This window comes from Mixophyes fleayi, chromosome 1 (assembly GCF_038048845.1).
Source record: "Mixophyes fleayi isolate aMixFle1 chromosome 1, aMixFle1.hap1, whole genome shotgun sequence".
In the NCBI taxonomy this organism is placed as follows: Eukaryota; Metazoa; Chordata; class Amphibia; order Anura; family Limnodynastidae; genus Mixophyes; species Mixophyes fleayi.
In genome coordinates this window covers 275,798,445-275,821,826 of record NC_134402.1, presented here as the reverse complement: position 1 = coordinate 275,821,826, position 23,382 = coordinate 275,798,445, and the positions used below count along the sequence as shown (strand labels likewise).

The following is a 23,382-nucleotide window of genomic DNA, read 5'->3' as shown; positions in this document are numbered from 1 at the left end:
TATTTTGTAATATCGTCAAAGAAATACTCATACAATATGCGTCATTGTAGTAACAAGTTAGTAACAGTTCAGATGTACTTTTACTAACGTTCAAATACTGGTATCACCACTAGCACTTGTACTAAGAAACAGTAAGTATCTTTCATTAATTGCAGAATATGTGCAAATGTGTCTCTTTGTTTGCCTAGCTCATATATATATGGTGTGCACTTAATTTCCAGTTCCAGAAGTATCCCTGTAACAATGCTCTTCATGACCAGTTCTATGACTGGATATCAACACTTTCTTCATTACACATGTCCCTACTGTACATTTTAATGTTTTGATAACACTGGATTTCTGTGCATACAACTGTGGTTCCCTGTATAATATGTGCCTGGTTGTGTCAGGTTTTTGTGGCCATCTTGTCCGTTAACACTTAATCTAATTGTTGCACTTGGGCACAGAGTGAGGTACTTTCATGTGAATGGCAAGAAATACTTCTTCCATTAGAAGGAGCAAAATATTGCACCTCCACAACCACCGCCATCTTGACAAGCTAAACTATGCACTTACTTTTATCACTGACGCATAGATGCATAGGAGGAGATTCAATTAGCTGCGAAGTGTCTCTGGAATGTCCACGGACATTTGACAGAAATCTCCGCTCAAACATTTTGACTGTAATTGCCGGCAATGTGCGCGGCGCAATGTCCGTGAGCCACAACGCCAGCAATTAAGTCTCCTCCATAGTGTCAAAAATTAAATATGCACTGCAGACTCATATTTAGTAAATGATCCTCCTTAGTGAGGGATGTGCAATTGCTGTGAAATTTAGGAAAGTCAAGTTTCGTGGCGCAACAGGCCATTTCACCCCTTTTGATAACTTATCATTTTACTGTATTTATAGACTTTAAATACAGATGAGTCAATTCATTCTGAGATGTGGTTGGGGTAGGACTGGGAACACTTAAGTCCAAACTCTGCCGGTGAAACGTACAAAATTTCATGGCCAAATGAAGTGAATATTTTTCAGAGCAGCCATGAAGAGTTTGCGTGTCCTTCTTTGAGTAAATTGAAATGCTCTCTTAAAGGTAGATTTATCAAACCTTCTAAAAAAGGGAAATTGTAGGTGTTGCCATAGCAACCAATCAGATTCTAGCTATCGTGTTCTAGAATGTATTACATAAATGAGAGCTAGAACATGATTGGTTGCTATGGACAACACCTCCACTTTTCCTTTTTATAAGGTTTGATAAATCTACCCCTTAAAGCTTAAATAAAAGCAAAAGTTATATTTGATCATGTGAACTACATAATGCAAACAATGCAAACTGAAATCTGTTGTAACTAGGTCAGAAAGAACTTTGAGCAGTGTCAAATCAACCCAGAACTTATTCCGAACAAATGCATTTGCAAATAAAAAAAATATAGTCAGAGATATAAAGGAAACAATTTATATTATTCAGCTGAACAGTCACATGGTTTTGAGGATTAATTATATGTCAATATTTCAGTACTTGTCAGTGATGCTCAGCTTCAGCCCTTAAGGCACACTCATGAGCAAAGTTTAAGAAAGTGTCAGTTTGAACCACATATACTGATTTATAAACTAAAAGTAAAGTAGATAAAAGAAAAAGCAAATGTCAATTGCTCACAAAACGTTGTTACGTTTTGTGTTGCATATACATTCACAATTTATATATTATTGAGACATATAAATATTAACCTGATATGTTTATTTATGTAAAAAGGAACATGGCATTTCTAATTTATATATGAAATTATACGTAGCATAACAGAAATAGTATCAGGACCGGTTTTCTTTACAATTCACAGGTGGAACTTGCCTAGAGCCTCTGTCTCTCCTCTTTTCGCTTTATATACATCCAGTATATAAATATTACCAGTTCCATTGGAGCTTTTATGCAATAAATTACTACCTAGCACATGTCAAGTTGAAAATGCCTGCAATAAACCAGTTTATAGGTTAGAAGAGGTGAAATATCAGTGCTAATAAAAGGTACTCTTGCCCACTGACTTGACAAATACAATATTAAACTTTATGTTTTGTTCTGTTGGGTCTTCAGATCATAATGACAATGTCAATAAAATGTATCTCATATAAGCATTTATTTAATTATTGTGTCAACCAAGTTTACTGTAATGATCAGTTCAATCATTTGAAATTGTAACTGGCTTTAGTGGACCACGTTAAGATGCTTTGTGCTATTTATAAAATATAGCATGATATTTAGCTCAGGTATGAATAACTTAGAAAAACTACAATTTTAATGGCAGTATATGATTGGAGATTTAAAGTCAAAGGATTTCACATGGTTCTCTCTTAAGTAAGATACGCTGCAGTCATCAGTGATTACATTGCGAGTCGCTAGAACGTAACAAATTTATTTGCGCTTATTATGTCATTTTGCATTTGTGCTGAAAAAGAACAACAGAGCATTTTTTTTTTACATTTGTAATGAGCAATGAGTAAACATAGCATTTAACATACAAAATAAAAGGAACAGTCAATATGAATAAGTAGAAACAGCAACTCATTCTGGACTCATCCTCTTCACCACCATCTTTTTAGACTATGTAACATGTTAGTATGCAGAGCCCTGGGGGTAAATGTATCAAGCTGAGAGTTTTTCAGCGAGTTTGAAAAACTAATCAGATTCTAGCTGTCATTTATTTAGTACATTCTACAAAATGATAGCTAGAATCTGATTGGTTGCTATAGGCAACATCTCCACTTTGGTGGAAAACTCTCAGCTTGATACATTTACCCCCTGGTCTCATTGTAGTACAATTATTAACCCTCTGTACACTGAGGTAATTCTCTCTGCAGTTCAATAGAGAGATTCCCTTTTTTCCTGTAGGATTTAAAATAACATGGTGTGCCAATATACAAGGTGAGTTATGACACATTTGTTCAATGTTTATCCCTTGTATTTCATTTAAATATCTCAAAGCTGCAAAGAAATATCTAATTTCTGCATATTTGCACTGCAGTTAGCGCCAACAAATCTTTATTTGGTAAACTTGTTGGACCATTTCAATCCCATCACTCAGAGCAGCCCTGTGAGCTTTCACTAAAGTCAGCATCTTGGATCACAGAGGGGGCAAGTCAAACACAGCGTTTATTTCATCTCACAAAACATGTCTCACTACAATAAATTTAACCTTGTAGCATAGTCATAACTACAGAGGGACGGGATGATAAAGTAGCATTTTAATGAGGTCACCAATAATGTTTAGGAACAAAGCACATGTGTAATCACTTGTTTGGATTTGCTTCATGTCCTCTGGTCTTGCCACTTAAATTATTTTCTAGGTCATTGTTGTTGCTCTTCATAAAAGTTCTATGATTCAAGTCTGCACAAAAGTATTAGGTTATGAACTATGAATCATTCAAAGTTATTTCTTGGCAGGGTAAAACTAGATGGAAGATTTATTGTAGTATATAAACTTTCATGCTGAAAGCAAGTTGTAGTTCTACTCCTGACTGAAGGTTATTGCCAATAACTTAAACAAAAAACTATATATATATATATATATATATATATATATATTAAATAAAACTAAATAAAATGATATATGTTGATGCTGGTAGAACTACAAGTGCCAGCATGTCCAAACACTTAATAGCAGTCTTGACATGCTGGGACTTGTAGTGCCCCTAAGACAAACTGGTTAATTAATTCTATTTTTAATTTTTCAATATTGACCCACACCCACTACCCAAATATGTGGCAAAAGCCCTAGTGATATTTGGCATGAGTCTGCTTAAACCTAGGGAAGGGGGCTGTATTTGTTTTGCAGTGTCCATCCCCATAGGGATTCGAGTACTGTGCTGACTGGCCTAGGGCTGGTTTGGCAGCGTGGCAGGGGTCCCATTGCTTCCGGTTTCCCTGAAATAATGGCAACAGCAGTGACTTGTGGTAGTTTTTTCCGGCTGAAATAAATCCGACACACTACAGCCCGACGAAAAAATAGCGATGAGTATAACCCCGGTAATGGACAAATTGCGACTTACCATGTTACTGACAAGTGCTATTTGCGGCAACTTGAATTCTCTCCACCTCAAATTCAAAGGTACTGTCTGAGATGCTAATATTTAGTTACAAAACAAATAAAGAACCTAATCTACCAGGCCAACACAGTGGCGCATCGCATGGGGGGGTTTCTGCGTCTCCACCAGCAGCTCTTTCGCGTGTTGGTTTTTTTTCTGCGTGCGCCCCTGCAACATACTTAACAGAATCGCTTACTTTCATCTCCTTCTTCAGCTACTCTAGCTGCTTTCCCAGTAATTTGATTAGGATATGACTTGATTCAGGGAAGCAGTGTTTAGATTCACTTCATTTACTCAAAAGTTTTGAATGGCTTGCATTAAACTGAAATTATTCTCCAGTGTGCTGGAGTAAGGTAATATGTTCCCCTCTCCATATCTCATGGCTTGATGAGTAGGTCTTGATGGCTTTTTGCTGTTTTTTTTTGAGTCACTGAAGCACATAAAGTCTGGAATTCCATCTGGTTACTACCTCTAGCTTCAGTTGGTGACATGGCACATTTTATTTCTTTTCCAGCTGCTGGAATATACTACACTCAGTCACTGAATGCTGAAAATGCCCAGAAATGTTATGGGCCACAGACAGCATATCCTACACTGACCTCTCATTTTCTAATCAATTCTGAACCACCAAGTTTATTGTGTATGCAAAGCATGTTACGTTATGACACTCCCCCTAGTCAAAATACACACACCATACTTGCTCCGTTATCCATATTTAGGAATCACGAGGGAATCTTTGCTGGGTGAGCCATTTCGATATAATATTCCTGAGTTTTTTCAACATATTAACACTGGTATGTTTCTTAGTAAAGCCAGTGATACAGAGAGTAGCTGGATGAGGATAATGATGAGGATAGTGATGATGCTACAGGTGCTGCTGCTACTGCTGCTGATGGTGATGCAGCTACCCAGTGGGCTGTCACAAGCATGTAGTCTTTTGTTTCACCTGTACTGATTGTCAACATATCTGTAGTTAAGGGAATAGTAGGTACAGTGGCATTTTCTAGGGACTGAATGACTTTTTGTTTAACCTCCCGGTACAGGAACTTGTGTTCAGGAAAAATAGAATTAAGATGGGATTTGGTAGCATTGACCAATGACCTCAACTAAACTGCTAAAACCTGAAGCATTGATGGCTGCAACTGGACGCACAATATTAACGCAGCTGTCTTGGCCTTAGTTATCTGCTGTGCAACAAGATACAATGAGCTTATCATGGGCATGTGGTGATAACACTGGTTTCTGCCGTACTTGGACAATATCATTATCATCCTCCTCATTATCTTGCTCTAGTAGCACACATTCTTCATGTTCAGATGCACAATTATATCCCCTCATCCTCTTGCACAGGTGTTGTGAAACTACAAATCCCAGCAGGCCTTGCCACCTATCTGCTGGTTATCTACTGGCAAAGCATGCTGGGACTTGTAGTTTCACAACACCTGGAGAGCTGCAGGTTGCCTACCCCTGCTTTAGCATCATCAATTTCTCACATAGCAAAATGGTTGAGAAATTATGGAAGGAGGCTGCTCTATAATTACAGCATCAGAATCTGAAATTTCAGACTCACATATAGCACTCATGGATGACCGTATACTCTCCTCAGGATTCTGTGAGTTCCAAATTTGTTCTGCGGTTTCAGTGTTCTTTTCATGCGCTGATGTGGCTGTTTTTGAGATGACAGCCTATGTCACCTCCAAAACACATGTCACAACAATAGCAGGACCATTACTAGCAAAAAGTGGCCATGGTCTGAGCGTTTTCTTGCCACTGCAGGAATGTTGGCTACTTCTGTTTTTTTAGACAAATCACCACATTAATCAGTAACTTTTACTTTATCACTTACATCAACAGCTGATGTCTTCCTTGAGATTGACAAACACTTTATTCCCACATGTCCTTTTTTACTAGTAGAGGTTAAAAATGTACTATTGCTGTCAGTACTAGTATTTGGATGCTCCTGAAAGGTAGACTGATCCATGATTGACAAGAGGAGTAAAGCTACTTGAATTTTGAGCTGTTTGTAGCTGTCAACACCAAATGAGCTAGAGAAAGGAGGTTCATAGAAAAATATTCTTTGCTTTTTTTTGGAGGTGGATGTGCTGATCAGACTCAAATAGGACCCTATTGTTTATCCACTAAATAGTTCAGACATCAAAGAAACTGCCCTTCACACAGTTGCAATCAGAATAAAACACTTGGGATTTTAAAAACAAGAGATATCTATCTATTTATATATATATATATATATATATATATATATATATATATATAATGAGATAGATAGATATACACACATACAGTCAAGTCCATAAATATTGGGACATTGACACAATTCTCATATTTTGGGCTCTATACACCTCCACAATGGATTTGAAATGAAACAGATAAGATGCGCTTTAACTGCAGACTTTCAGCTTTAATTTGAGGGAATTTACATCCAAAGTAGGTGAACAGTGTAGGAATTACAACGGTTTCTATATGTGCCTCACACTTTTTAAGAGACCAAATGTAATGGGACAATCGACTCAAAACCTCATGGACATATGTGGGCTATTTCCTCATTATTTCAGCATCAATTAAGCAGGTAAAAGGTCTGGAGATGATTCTAGGTGTGACATTTGCATTTGGAATCTGTTGCTGTCGACTCTCAATATCAGCCCACAAATGCAGCAAATGACCTCCCCACATGCTATCCATTCTAAAATGGCAGCTGAGCACAGGAGAGAGGACTATATATAGAAGATATCATTCCAAAACTCGCAAGATCTGATATTTTCCTGGAAATTAATTTTGTCACGTTTGCAGTTCTGAATTTGGTGCGAGAATGACACAGTATGACTCGATACCCCAAAATTCAGATGTCTGATTTCTCCGAATCCAAATCATTCATCTTTAGTTCGATATACAACATTTATTATTATAAAATGCTTAACAGTTGATGTTATACCTAGAACCAACTTACTCTTATCCTTAACACTATAATATAAATAAAGGGCTCCACACATGAACTTGTTGGCAAATAAAGAGTCGTTTTTTAACCCAATAAACTCACTATTTGGTGTGGGGAGAACACTGTAAACAGATTGGCAAATACCCAATGCCAATTCCAATGTCCAGTTGTGGATCACTTACTCTCTGGACATCAATAACTTATACACCACTTTTACCTGAACGCACCCTTGTCACTTGTCTTTAAATGGGGACAATAATTCCATGTATTCCAGAACCCTTCTGGACTAATCGCAACGCAACCACAAGCCCACCCTCAAGGGTGGTAATAGCACCAAAGTTAAGTTGACTCTTCGAAGAGAAATTGGTTCCAAATGACTTAATATAAGTAATGTGCACCCCACTAACCTCACCCGCCATCTGTACAATGTTCTCCTGCAAAACAAAAGGCTGGACACAGAGCCTAGGACCATGTAGCTTCACACACCATCAGGTCTGCACCAGAACCCGACATAGAGATAGGGAGGGGACCTTCCCTACCACCAGCGGCCAAAGCAAAGGAAGGCAAACTCTAGAGAGAGCAAACAGGAATGGGAGGGAGGGCAGTTTTTTCCTGGACCAAGAGACCAAGTTCATTTTTCCCACGGAAATATATAGCCTTTCCCTTAAGCCTTTCCCTATTGACACCCACATTGGGTATACCCAAACCTTCTCTTATTTTGTTAACCATTAGTGAGTTCCAAACTAATTATGTACACAAACCTCAGCTTTTAGTTTACCTCGGGCTTATTTCATCCCTCAGTTATAATTATTTTTGCTCTCAATCTATTTCTGCATATATATATTATAATTTAAATGATTATTTATTCTAAGCAAGTATGTAGTGTGGCCACAATGGGCCCAAAGAATTTCAATTCACAGACCCACATGAATGCTAAGAAGAGCAGAGCCGGAGGCTTCTGGAGAAATGCACCAGACTCACTGACCCTCCTCCAAATTTTGCTTTGGGGCCCAGTGATACCATGTTCTACCCCTGGTATTTTTAGATTTTGAAAGAAAATAAAATGTATTTATTCATATGCATGTATTTTGTTTACTGCTATTAGGGGTTTCCTTCATTTATAGTAATTATCTGTCATTTCTATTTAAGATTTTTATGTGTATAGTCTATTCAATGTTTAATTGTCAGCATATTGTTAGCTTTCATTTCTGTACAAATACACAGTACATTCAATTGTCACACATATTTTATAAGTAATAACTTAAAAGAAGTGGAAAATAATATAACATTAAGAAATATAGAGAGGTTCTCTCTGAATAAAAATACTTCTGCTGTTCTTAATTTATTCTGTGGAGATTATCTACTTACATTTAAATAACAGTGGCTTTTCAACACACAATGAATCTCTCCCAAGGTGTTGAAATATTATGACTGCAAATTCTGCAGATGCTTATGAACTATATTATGAAGGAACAGAGAGACTAAAGGGAACAGAGAGAGAGATAATTCATACGTACTTTAAAATGATATCAACTTATAATATTATGATTTAAAATATTTATTTTTAATGTAATATCATCATTTGCAGAATACTAGTGACACTGGTTACCATTTTACAATAAATAACTTTGGAATAATATAGCATTGTTTTCATTGCATCAGAAGCATCCACTTTGAGGCTTAGCATGCACCGATGTCATGGTCACAACAGCCATAATTTTGTACTAATAAATACCAAACCAATATGTGCTCCAAAAGACATATGTAGCCCAACCCACCTTTGAATTACACCCACAAAACTCAATAAAACAAACAATACAACCAATAAAAGGTAGGTGACAAGGCTAATGTCCAAAGAAGATGAACTTCAAATGTGTAGAAATGGATACTATCCAGAAGAATAAAGTTCAGAGAACAAATTGTTCACAAAGTCTCTTTCTTATATGAATTTGTAAGTGAAACTCTCGAAAATTCTTCTAATACTTTTCTTTTTAAAATAATGTGATTTTGTGTAATTGATTCTCACAAAAATAGAAAAATGATAACTGCTACTTACACTGTTGTAGCAATATCTGGATGAATCTTTAGGAATATCCTCAAAAAAATAGAAAAAATATACAATAGTGTAATATAGTCAAAAATTAAATTACAATCCAAACTAATCTAACCATATAATAATAAATTGCCCCACAATACAAAAAATTATATATTTATAAGATGTACACACCTTCAATTAAATATAATTGTTTGTGCCCAAGTGAACGAACAGTTTTGCATCAAGAGCCCATCTTCCTTTCAATTTATATGGCTTATATTGCCAATTCAGCTAAATGCTAATATATGTAGGTTTGAAAGGAGCAAATAGTAACAAGGAAATATCATATAGTAAAGAAAAATTTAAAAAATCAGGAATGCGAAAGTAGAGGACATAATCTTTTATAAATGAAAGTGTTACTAAGGAATAAAAAGAGCTACATTCTAGTTATAAAGTAAATTCACAAAAAGCCCTATTGTACTAATGATAATACTGTTAGAATCAATAAAAACTCAACGAAAATTGAGAAATGATTAGTCAATTAATAAATAGACTCAGTAAATGTAACGTTCGTATATTACAGAAACTCAAAAGGATAGAGATGTGGTACTATAATATACTTTAACTTTTAAAGGTTTTTAAAATATAGGGCTAGATTTACTCAAATTTGATTTTGGCCCAAATTTTGTCTTCCAAACCTATTCTCTGGTTTGGAGGGTTAACGTGATTATGGAGCAAATTAAAATACCCTCCCTTCCATTCAATGCCAGGATGCTCTACTTTGCATCAGTCCCGATCCTCTAGGCCCCTGCACCTAGGGATGCCCAGGCCATGCTAAGTAGCATTGGTCCCCTCCTGATACCCCTGACTGGTGTGTATCGGGGTATAAAAAGTAAATGTACCCCCTTTAGTATTTTCTAATATTTAATAATTAATGTGCCCTTTATTATTTAAAAAATAAATAATTGTGCCATTAAAATATTCATAAAAAATTGCAACCCCATTTTTCTGCAATGAAATGGAGTTAATACTTACCTTATATCTTCTTATCTTTATTTGAGTAACTGCCAGTAGAATTAAATAATAAAACAATAAAAAATTGTTGCAGAATAGAAAAAAATAGCTATGAATGTGGAAAGAACCCAAGAAACAGCCAGTGGACACAATCCTCTTGAACTTACAGATAGCCAGAACAATTTATCATTATGCTGCGATAACAAAGATTTTCTATCACCACTTATCACAGCAATAAAGAATTAGCAATCCCCACAATTTCTCAATAAAATATCCCCAAAGCAGCTGGATGATACTGGCTGGCAGTAGTTAGAGAAGTCTTACTACTTTGCCAGCTAGCCCTCGATGCATCTATGCATGCATGACATGGATTGCCCATTGGAGGCCCCGATTTGGGCTTCCAGAGCCACTTATAAAAAAACATTTTTAAAAAAAATATAGATTAAAAAAGGAGGATTGATGCATTACATGGATCTTTGTTAAATAGGCTTCTTCATGTAAAGCAAATCTATTTGTCGGTGGAAACTACCACCAGCAGTAGGCATTGATAGATAGGAAGGAACCCTATGTTTAGGGAATACCCGTTTTAGCAGGGCATAGGGCTTTTTTCTAAATAATGAAAAGACCCCAACATGAGATTTATTGAAATGCTAGTTGTCCATGATTTGGATTCACTAATTAATAGATCTAAATAAACAAATGGAAGAATAAATTATACACTATTCCTTGTCAAAAACTGTAAGAATAGTATGTGTTAAGTTCAATAGTTAATATCAATTTAATAATTCTATGCATATGCCATTTACTATCATCATCATCAACATTTATTTATATAGCGCCAGCAAATTCCATAGCGCTTTACAATTGGGAACAAACATTAATAATACAATACTGGGTAATACATACAGACAGAGAGGTAAGAGAATCCTGCTCGCAAGCTTACAATCTATATCTACATTTCAGTTCAATATTTACTGTATCTCTATAGCAAGATACTATACATGATGCAATGATACGTGCTTATCATAATTGAAGAATATGGTCTGTGGCTGGATCACTTATAAATAACTTATTGTAATAATATATTTAAATTATGATATTGTTAGAAATGTACTGATTCTTGATACTGTGCATTGGAAATGTACTTATTTTTTATATTGTGTGTATTTTGGTATAGGAAATGTATTTTTTGCTGAGACAGGGCCAGGGGAGGAAATGTGGTTTTGTTTTTGCAACTGTCTAAAGACATACTCTCATGTTAAATAGACCTTTTCATCTCAGTAGCTGTGACAGACCCGGGCCTTATATTGAGAATATCCTGCCAACCCGGTCTGTCCTCAGTGGGCCAACTGAACAACCATGGCCCACTCTGTTATTAAATGCCGCCCGGTGGCCAGATCTGTTATTGCTGTGGTGTCCAGAGAGGGAGGGGAGAGGCAGCTCACAGGAAGTGGGAATCAGCTGTGGACCCTGTGACATCAAAAAGTAGTGGAACGGGTTAAAAAGAGGAGGGTCAGGACCTTATCTAAAATCAGGAGGGGGTCTCTCCCTGTTTGCTAACTATTGTTCTAGCAAGTCTGCAACACAGTCCGAATGGCACCATCACCGCAGGGGGGAGACCACTGATGTCATGCACTATTTCCACCCCTGTTACCACCCAAACTCTCCACACCACCAATCAGAAGAGGACAATGAGTGGGGGGTTGTGGAAGGGACAAAAGGGGAGCTGTCTGGGGGAGGGGGAGAGTTGTTGGAGAATCTTGAGACAGTGAGGACTTGGACTGTTGGAGAGTAACCGTATTCTCGCAGGGCCTTAAAGGAATGCTTAAGGCAGGAGCTTCTTGACAGAGATCGGACAGTGTACCTCTAGGACTGATTCTCCATCGGGAGACACTCGCAGATTCTGGGGAATTGGTGAGCCTACATCGGTAGGGAGACTATACCCATGGTCCCACCAAGCTGGTGGAGAGTTGGCCGAGCGGCTGGGATCAGCAAGATACACAGACCCACCTTAAGGATCAGAAACCGTGGCCCACTTGGATTGTCAGCTGTGGATTTTATTACCAGGAGTTTGGGCCTGCTAGGGCTCTATGCTTGGAGGTAACCTGCTGGGGACTTTGTTGGGGAGTTTTTACTTGCACTGGTGATTTTCTGCCACTTGATATATTTGGTGGGGGAACAAGTTTCTCCTTGGGGAGCACTGTTGTATTTTACTAAGTGTGTACACTTTGTTTAATAAAAGGGATTATTATTTCTTTCCTGTCTCCTTACCTGTGTGACCTGTGAACCTAGAGGACAGGGTATCTAGTGAGCTTTGGTTCTAACCCCGGTGTCCTCACAATAGCCAACAGGTCTTTTCAGCCTGAATGCCCAGGAAGGGATTTGTTACCTGTATCCTGTCTGTTTAAAGTGAAAGGAAACCTCTGAGAAATGTGAGTTACGAAATCACAGATTAGTGTAAATTTTGTTAAGTATAAATTGCATTTAAAATCCAGGTTTAAAGAACATCTCATATCCTGATGTTAATCTTTGAATTAAATATTTCAATCTTATGGAGCAATCCCGGATCAGGGGGCTGGCTTACCCCCTGCTAACATGCGTGTCAGAATGTGTATAAATAGAGCACTGGTTTGTACTGAAATGTATCATTAGTGTTCCATATGACCTTCTGATCACTGGTACCTTAAAGCGGTATGAACTGTCCTTGCTAGGACAATTGAGCTAATAAAGATAATTTTGCTTCAAGATGCTGTGACTGCTTCCCTGCTGTAATTCCTGTGACTTGCATATTAGACCCAAATCTAATCCGTTCTCTAGCTTTTCTGAGGTTGGAACTATCCACAGCTCCCTGATCTACCAGAAGAGGTCAGGGGTACCAGCCCAGGTGCCCAGTGAGAAGGTACACTCAGAAACTCATTCTGAATTTCTGAATTCTGAAATTCAGGTACCCAGAAGGAAGTGGTTCTAGTTGCCGTGCTAGAAGCCTAGTGGTGGCAGCATCGTAAGACCCTCCTACTGCGGTTAGAGGCTGCAATTTGGGAGAAAGAAAAGGGCCGATGGCAAAGTAAGCCCAGCCACTTCCCAGCAACAACAGACAGGGTGGCATAAGCAGTCCACCCTGTCGCATGGTAAATATTTAATCTTCAACTGTACAATGTATTTTTTTTTTAAATTTGCTTCTAGCAAAATCAATGGTGTATATTGGTAATAGGGGAGTCTAAAAACAATATACATTTGGGAATAGTTAGAAATAGTTGTATTATGTGATTACTTGAGTATTATTAAAATGTATTGTGAGATACAAAAGTTACAAATGTTAGAGCAGCACTGTTCCAGTGGTAGGCAATGACAACTCATCAAATCTTTGAAAATGGCAGGTTGTTGCCTAATATCTCATCTCATAGACTGTACATTTTTAACTGAATTTTTGCTGAAATGGGATTACCTCCCAAATTCATTTGATAGAGGAACATCTCTGGAACAAGGAAGCATTTTAGGATTTGCCAAAATTACTTCCTCACTTCTAATTTTGATTGTTAAAAATTATTAGTGTCAAGGATCACTATAGGGATCAATGTTCTGTCCTTTTAAATGTATTAATAAATGGCCTAGCAAGTAATGTGTTCGTATTTGCTGATTAAAGTGATGGAGGGTTATTAAAACATAAGAGAAATTGTAACATAACCATTTAAACAAAGTGGCATATTGTACCACAACATAGCAAATGAAATTTAATGTAGAAAAATGTATGACTGTGCACCATGGTCAAGGTAAAAGTACAAATAGGAAACACATTAAGGAGCGCCAGTCTACTTATATCATCAACTGAAACCTCAAAAGGGATAAATGGATAAATATGGCAGAATAAACAACTATACTAGTTTATTAATATCAACCACACATAATAAAAACATCTATAGATCAAATAAAACAAAATAGTATATCAAAGGGAGGCCTTATAAATAAAGTTCTATAAAAAATGAATGAAAAATATCCATATAGGTTAAGTTTAAGAAAATATAATCTCTTTTAAAAAGCTTCAAAATGCATATAGTTGTACATCAGACGTTGATAATTATTGAAATAAGGGTGAGACGCAAGTGGCCAACTCACCCCACTCACCATCAATTGAGAGTATAATGTCAATTACCACACCATAAGTGTATTTTCGAGTCACCTGTATAACAGGTGAATATCAGACCAATTTCTTCTCTCTTTGCAATCAGCAATAGTTGGCAATTAACATATATATACGTGCCATTGCAAAATCACCACCATTACTTGATATAAGCACCTCTGGATATCAAAGCAGATAACAATCCCATATATATGGAACAAATGGGACAAGTAGCTGATAGGGGACCTCCCATCCCTCTGATGAATTTCTCACAAAGGGAACCTCCACTGACTTGTCCTAATATCAGATGCAATTTTCCTGCGACGGAAGAGGGATACGATCTGCAGCTCCTTATGTAGCTGAAGGTGCATTGAGGTTTAAATAATCATGTTAAAACTATACTACTTACATATTAGAAGGAATAGGACTGGAGAATTCTGTGATGGAAAAGGACTTATCACTACTAGATGACAGAAAGCATGCAGTGTCTGCAAAGGCAAATAAAATCTTTTGATGTCATATTTAGGTTCTGGAAGGATTTTTTTCCACTGTGAGTCTAAATTTGCAACTGTTGCAATAGGGGATTTGTTTTGCCTTCTTCTGGATCAACATTTTAAAGGTTAATATTGAAGGACCTGTGTCTTTTTCAACGTTATTAGCTATGCAATAAAAATGCTTAGTATCTTAATAAAGGTCATCTTATTTTTTATTTTTTATTTTACAATGGGTTGCCATTTAAATAAACATTAAAGCCATTTACATGAAAATAAATCTATTGTTCAGTGGTTATCTTGTGCTGCTATCAATTTAACCGTTTCTACCTGCCTGCAGATGTGAATTTCTTCTTCATTTTTAACCTAGAATATAAAAGTAAGGTACATGAAAGAATTGAAAAAATCAATATAATCATAGATGACCACATAATTATGATGAAGTTGTCCTCCTTCATGTTGCTTTGCACAAAATTTAAATAAAGTAATTTCTTCTATCTCCTACTAAACATGTCACTCACAGCCAATCAATAAATTTCATTTGCAATACTGTACTTTTGTAATCAGGTATCTGGGACATGATAGAAGTAGGTGTAAATGGATTCACATAGGATACAATTATAGAATATAATAAAATAACTCAGGTAGTGTTTACAGTATTTTATATATTTTATCCCTAGACTATTTGTCATTGAATTATCTAGTCAGCTAAATGTAATTGAAAGTGCATATATTATGTATCCAGAGTACAGCATACACATACTGTACGTGCATCAGAAACAAAAAACATAAATTCTGTATACCTTCACAGATGGCCTGTGTTGTGAGTTAGTATTAACTGACAAGGAATATAAATTAGTTCTGTATATCCATTAGATACAAACAGACAGCTACTGTCATGCTTTAGGTTGCTTCCTTGTTTTATAAAAATGTCCACCCTACTCTTATCTCAAGATCTCTCCTCCATCTTTTTTGTGGTATCATCTTCAATTCATTTTCAAGGCATTGCTTTCACAGTAGCCAAATGGATAATTGTTCAATTAGTGTACAGACAAGAGACAAGAGAAACCGAGTCCTGGAAGAGACTGAGAGAGAAGAGTAATGAGAGAGACTGTGCAAGGGCAGATCTAGACTTTTCTTTTAGAGTGGGGGATTTAGCTATTAATAATGACTCTTCTTCTCTCTATTTGTGACTCCTGCCCTAGTCCTGACTCATTTAGGCCCTGTGTCTTATAACACTATGAATCCTAGTACATCCTACCAATTATCAGTGCCCATTACTTATACCTCTTAGTAGTGATTATATCAGAAAATAGGGTTATTACATTTTTGGGGGGTTTATTTATCAAATAGGGAAAAAGCCATAACTCCTTATTTTGCCGAATTTACAACTTCTCCCTATTAATGAATCTCTGCCCACTGGGTCTGTCCTTCTATGTTCCTCAGAGGAAAAAATGCTGACTTGAACATGGCTGACACCTGGGGGTAAATGTATCATACCCCGGTTTCTTCAACTCGCGGGAGTGCGGCGAGATGACAGCTAAAATTTAAAGTTGCGCTGCCTTGTAAAGGGAAGTTTCCCTTTACAAGGCAGCGCCGCTTTAAATTTTAGCTGTCATCTCGCCGAACTCCGGCGAGTTGAAGAAGCCGGGGTATTATACATTTAACCCCTGATGTTTACATATCAAGCCACAATGATGGGCAACACAAAGATTCTGGACATGATGAGAGTTTGGCAACCACTTAAGCTCAGTTGGTTGACCCAGTTGCAGTTTTGTAATTTAACAGTGACCTCCCATCACAAGAACTTCTGTTTCATCAGACTCCAATCTCAGCAAACTAGCAGTTATCCACTCCTGGAGCCCAGTTAGACAGCCATTGAGGATTAAAACTGGGCTCTTAGTACCCTGTGCAAAAGACAGGTACAGTTGGGTATCATCTGCATAACAGTGGTAATACAGGCCATGACAACTGATTATTTCACCCAGAGATAGCATGTATTCTAAATAAATAGTACAGAAGACTGAAAAGAGCCCTGTTGAATGCAATGGTGCAGATGAGTGTACCAAATGTACCATATAGGACACAGAAATTATTCAGACACTCGATCTGAATCTAATGGTCCATGGATTCCACTGCTGCATCAGGGGCGGATCTAGACTTTTCTTTTAGGAGGGGCAGTTTATCTATTAGACCTAACTCCTCCCCTCTGCAGTCCTGACTCCTACCCTTTTCCTGTCCTGACTCCTGCAGCCCTTGGGGGATGTGGCAAAGCCCCCTGAGTAGCATGACCACGTCCTTTATGCTGTCCAGATTCTTCATTCAAAAAAAAAGGGGCAAGCACTAATCTTGCACACATGCTCACTTTTGTCATAAAACACCCTGAATGAAAAGCAAGTATAAAGCAATTTTAGGATGTTAGTATGTATCTGAGGTAAATAAAAACATTAAAAACCCCAAATAAATTATGGGATTTTATTTAACTAAATTAACTACTAACTAAAATAGGGAACTCCTCCCTAAATGTGCTTTGTCCACCCCCACAGTTAATTTATATTATCCTATCCCGGAAATAAAAATATTCCTGACATGCTTATTTATACACTTAACCATACAAACTTGGGGCTCACGTTTGTTGCTCTGTATGTAGGGCTGTCACATGGGTCTGTTTACTAACATTCTGCAATAAGGCTGTTTATTTTCTCTCTATGAAATATTGTTGGGGCAGCTGAGCGAAACTCATCTACCTCTATGATACTTGCAAAGAGCAGTAAAGGTTTGCTTACCGGTTTACCGGCCCAGCCTGAGGGAATAAGTGCACAGGCTTTCAGTTCCACTAATAATAAACATGGATTTCAAAATAAAATAGAAAAGCAATATTAGGAAAAAGCAGATACAAATATTTTAAAAATATTGACCATTGAAAAAAAATGCTTTTTTCAAATGAACATTTTTTTCATTCATTTTCTTCAGTTACTGCCATCCTGAGACACTAACAGAACAAGTATTTTGGCAGAACCTGTACCACTGCAATACTTGTTAAATATTCTTCCCTGAAATTTATCTCTGGTGTAAGCCAGCTATCGCAAGCACTAACCCCTTGTTGTATAGGGTGAAGCCCTATAGCAGGCGACGAACTCAGTTTTTGTTGGCCATAGGGCTTTTCAATGTTTGACAAATATGCCCAATAATTTTAAAATTAAATACCAGGACAAACATGGGGGGCTGAACGTTTGCTCAGTTAATAATACCCACTCCATACTTCCTTTTTGGTTCCAATAAGGTAACACAGATGTAAGTAATTTTAGTTCACAAAGAGGTTTAATTATGTGATGTGAGTTCTCTGTACAGCTCTGCGGAATTAGTGGCGCTATATAAATAGCTGATGATGATGGGTAAATAAGCATTGTAGGTTTAAATCCTAATAACTTCCAGATTATTTATCAAGGGCACAATGACCCACTTACTCCGAGAAAATTATTTTAAACCCTGCATCCATACTGGTTAAAAAAATACAATTGTTATCCTCCCAACAGTGAAATCTCTTCAATAAACTGAGGACAATCTTTCAACCCTATTCCACACTCAACTTTTTCCAATGCTACAAAGTAGACCACAGATAAACAACCTTTGTCTGTCAAGTTACTGTAGAGCGACAAGTCGAAGCATGCTCGGAAACCTATAGATTAGTCTAAGAGAAAGGTATCATGCAGGTCTACAACTTTCTATATGCCCCACAGCCATGCCAGCTTGTTGCTTAAGCCTGACTCTAGAAATGCAGAGCAACTGAAGACTTCCTCTGTGGTTTATACTGTACAATTTATAACCCCTTCTAAAAAGTCTCTTAAACATCATGGCCCAATCAGAGCCCTTATCCCATGTGCTGCTATAGGACAGTTCCTTACACATTGTGTTTGGTATGGGTGTAACTACATCAACCCTGGCACTAGAGAATTAACAAAGTTCCAGTGCACACTGTCTCTGCTTATTGCTAAAGGAGAAGGGAGCCGGACAGTGCGTCCCATCAGTGTGCTAGAGGGTGTGATCGCCCCAATCGCCCCCTGTGGATCCGCCCCTCTGCTGCATAGAGGTCAAGAAGGATTAGGATCAAGCAATCACCTTTGTCTCGTACCACCAGAAGATCATTAAGCAAAAGCACCAGGAATGAATCAATATAATGCGTCTTCTGAATCCTGACAGAAAAGGATAATAAATGTTATGGTTGACAGATGGGGAGCTAGTTGCGTTGCAAACACTTTTTTAATAATTTTCATGCAATCTGAATCTTTTTTTAAGAAGAGTTTTTAAGAAGTGGTCTAAAAACTGCTTCCTTTAGAAGTTCAATAAAAATTTACTGTATTTTTGGAATTACTGGAAATACTTCACCACTTAGAAACCAATTATCAATACAAACTTTTAGAAGATTTGCTGGGGCTGGTTAAAGATCACAAGTTGTAGGATGCATATCTAAGGTAATTCCAACTATGACTTCTTCATCCACGGGGACAAAGCTAGACAAGAGGCCAGAAAACACACATTTGTTAGCCTGGAACCACTCAAATGATGGCACTTCTGGGAATCCAGCTCAGATTGAGGATACCTTATTAGCCAAAAGGATTACAAACTCATTGCACCTTGATTGTAAGAGGACTGCACCAGGTTGCAGACATGAAAGTCTGCAAAGCCTCTCCACATATGGAAAAGTTGAACTGGTCTGCTATTTGCTGCGATAATCTCACTTGACTGGGTCTTTGACTTCTTATGAGTGATTGTGGACTGGTATTCTCAGTATGCTTGATTAGTTTTAGCTTATCCTCTACTATGCAAGTTTTCTGCTATTGTCTTTCAAGTCTGTGACCACATTTCTTTAGCTAACTATCACTGTTGTCAAATTAAGGTGCTTGGTAGTGTGGTATGTGCAGTCATATTATTATAAATATTATTATCGTAGATTTTTAAGGTGCCACAATGCTCCACAGAGCCATTCAGTAGAGAAAACAGGGAATACATAAAACAAGGACATACAAGGTAGTTAAAATAAATGCAGACATTAAAACATAGGGTATCAAGGACCCTGCTCACTAGAGAAATTACATTGTAAGTGGGAGAGATCACAACTGAAACAAGAGTAGAGAGTGTGGCTAACAGTAGTGAGGGAAAAGTAATGAGAGTGCATTAGTGTGAAAAGTACCATGGGGATAAGGTAAACTCTAAAAAAAGAGATGGGTTTTCAGAGAATGTCTTTAAGTTTTGAAGGCTGAGGAAAAGCCTGATTGGGCATGGTAGGGAAATCCATAAGTGGGCAGCAGCACGGGTGTAGTCTTGTAGGCATGAGTGAGAGGTGGTTAGCAGAGATGACCAAAGCCACAGGTGAGAGGTAGATCTAAGAGAGCGGGAGGGAGAGTTTTTTGATATGAGATTTGAGATGTATGAAGGAGTGGTGTTGTTAAGGGCTTTGTAGATAAGATTTAGTAATTTTAATTGAATTTTGGAAGACACAGAAAGCCAGTGTAGGGATTTGCAAAGGGGAATACCAGTTAGCAGGAGATTGCAGAGTTAAGACAGGAGATTATGAGAGAATGGATAAAAGCTTTGGTAGCATGCTTGGTAAGAAAAGGGCATATTCTAGCAAAGTATTTAAGGTGGAGAGAATCTGGATGTGACTGGAAGAGTATCTGGATGTGAGGAATAAAGAAAAAGGCAGAGTCAAGTGTGACACTGAAAAAATGATGGTGTTATTGACAGTGAGGAAGATATTCAGGGCAGGATGGAAGATAATAAGTTCTGTTTTGGACATTTGAGATTTTTGTAGCATTGGGACATCCATGTGGAGATAGCATAAAAATAGTTATTTACACAAGATAGTACAGAAAGTGACAGGTCAGGGGAAGAGATATAGATTTGGGTGTAGTCAACGTAGAGGTGGTACTAGAAACTGAATTAGTGAATTAGTTCCCAAAGAGAAGATGTTTACATAATCACTCTGCCCCCCCCCCCTTTGTGGCATCCTCTCTCTTCCCCCCCTTTCCCGTTTTCATCTTCTTTTCTCTTCTTGCTGTCTTCTGCTTTCTTCTTCTGTTGTCCGCTCCTCTGACCCGATTTGGCAGTGCTGCATATGTGATCTGGTGGCTGGTTCCTGGGGAGGAGCCAGTCACCAGGAAGCCTGTCAGTGCCTGGGACTGGACCGGCCCATCTGACCATTGACCCTTCTGGCATTTGCCAGAAGTGCCAGATGGCCAGTCCGGCCCTGGTAGGAGGAGAAAGTGATCAACAGTGTCAAAAGCAGCAGGGAAGTCCAGGAGAATGAGTATGCAGAAATGACCCTTAGACTTTGCAGTAAGTAGATCATTGATCCTTTTTGTGAAAGCAGATTTAGTGGAGTGTTGGGGTTGGAACCTGGTTGCAGAGAGTCAAAAACGAAGTGAGAGTAATGAAAGTGAGACAGACAGTTGTACACTAATCGCTCAAGTAGTTTGGAGGCAAAGGAGAAAAGAGAAATAGGTAGTTGGAAATAGAGGCTGGATTGAAAGAATGTTTCTTTAAAGCTGGTGAGATGAGCACATGTTTAAAGGAGGATGGAAGTGTGCCAGTGGAGAGAGACAGGTTGAAAAGGTGAGCTAAATGTGGATATGCAGTGGGGGAAAGGGAATGGCAAAGTTAGGAGGGAATAGGGTCGAAGGGACACGTTGTAGGGTGAGATGATAAGATGAGTGCAAAGACGTGGTCTTTGTTACTGGAAACAATAATTTATATGGGGATTGTGGAGTGCAAGTGAAGGTGTGTAGAGTAAGTGGAATGTGTTGAATTTGATGTGAAGAAATATCTTGTTGAATGGTGTCGATTTTGAATAAGGTGTGCTATGATGTAGGTAGGGGAAGGAGTTGACAGTGGGCAGAGAAGTGAGTTGAAGGTGGAAAATGGGTTAGAAGACTGGGTGGATATTAGAGATTTGAAGTATTGAAGTATTTTTGTTTGGCAATTGAAAGGACAGTGCTGTAAAATGAAATAATAAATAAAAAGTGGAGGATATCAGGATAGGAATGAAATTTCCTCTAGTGGCCATCTGCAGTATGGGAGCACTTTTGCAGGTAGTGGGTCTGTTTGGTGTGCCATGGTAGGGTTTTGGATCATCGGAGAATGTATGTGGTAGCTGGGACTGCATTATTTAGGGCTAGAATAAGTATTTTATTGTAGAAAGAGGCAGTCTGAATAGGGCAGGACAATGCAGTCATGGGATAAACTAGTTGTTTTAGTGAAAAAACAACTAGGCAACGGTTAGATGTCAAGCTGTCAAACGGCGCGTCCCGGCGGGAAATTTAGCCGAACACGTGTGTATTAGGGAAAATTTATTATCAGCCTCCTGTGGCAAATTAGTATACACTGGGCTGCTTGGATTCTATTGGCTGTTCTGGGTATTTCAGGCAGGGAGGACTGGACCTCCCTGTCAGTTATAGCTGTGCTGACCTGCTGTTGAATTCCTGTCTGCCTGATCTACTGTTGTGACCCTTGCCTGCACCTTGGACCTTGCCTGTTTACCTGATTCCCTAACATTTTGCTTGTATTCTGGACTTCGCTGTTTCGCCTGTGACCCTGACCTCTGCTTGGATATCTATTTGCCTGTTTGCTTCTGACCTCTGACCTTGGCCTGCCACTGACCACCCGATCCAGTCTGGGCTAGCACCCCCGGTTACATCTGCGCTATGGTCATCTTTGATGAGCTTTTACTACTCTGAGATTGAGACCTGGGGGCATCTGAGTACCTGTGAGCACATTAAGCTCTACGGAAAAGGCGGCTGCTAAAAATGAAGATCTCTACCCTAACTGTTCTAAAAGCTCATCTTGGTGGTCATGGGCCCTAACATTATAACCGGCCAGTGAAATTACTGGAGAGGATTATTTATGGATGAAAACTGGATGAACCCCTCTCCTGCCCAAGTCTTAGCAGGGCAGATCCAAATCCTGTCCCAGATGGTCCAAGGACTATCGTACCGTTTACCTGTACCGTTTATCTGCACAAGAGAAGGCCTCAAGGACTTTTTAAGCCCAGCAAGTTTCTCTGGCACCTGCTGTAGAACCTAAATTGAATCTGTCAGACCATTTCTCTGGGGCAAGAGCTTTATTCTGCAATGCTAAAGAAAGTTGTAAGCTCTATTTCCGGCTTAGACGGTGTTCTTCAGGTTCAGAGCAGCAAGGGTCGGTATTATTATATCCCTTCTTCAAGGTAACCCTCAGTCCTGGGCGTTCTCTCTGACTCCTCAAAGTCCTTTATTACAGTCAGTTGATACATTCTTTAATGCTTTAGGCCTGCTTTATGATGACCCAGATCGGGTGGCCTCAGCCGAGGCTCACCTTAGGGCCTTAAAGCAAGGTCGGCGCTCTGCTGAGCAATACTTTGCCAAGTTCAAGCGATGGTCTACTTGCAGCGAATGGAATGATCCTGCATTGCGTACTCAATTTTGCTTAGGTTTGTCGGAGCAGATCAAAGATGCTCTGGCATAATACCCTTCTCCAACATCGCTGGAGAGTCTTATGCAGCTCGCCATCAAAATTGACAGATGGATCAAGTAGAGGAAGGCGGAATAAGAGGCACCTTCCTGCTCATCATCTGCCTTTGTTTCTGTGTCAATGGACATTAAAGAGCCTATGCAATTAGGAGCCTACTGTCTTTCTGCAGAAGAAAAAAAGAAGAAGACGGACCCAAGGTCTGTGTCTTTA

The 23,382-nt window shown here is 38.4% G+C and overlaps 1 protein-coding gene across 1 annotated transcript in view; it reads right to left on the bottom strand.

Moving 5' to 3' along the window:
* Nucleotides 1-23,382, bottom strand: part of GRIN3A (glutamate ionotropic receptor NMDA type subunit 3A) — a 197,144-nt gene that overhangs the window by 50,792 nt on the left and 122,970 nt on the right. The window lies entirely within an intron of this gene.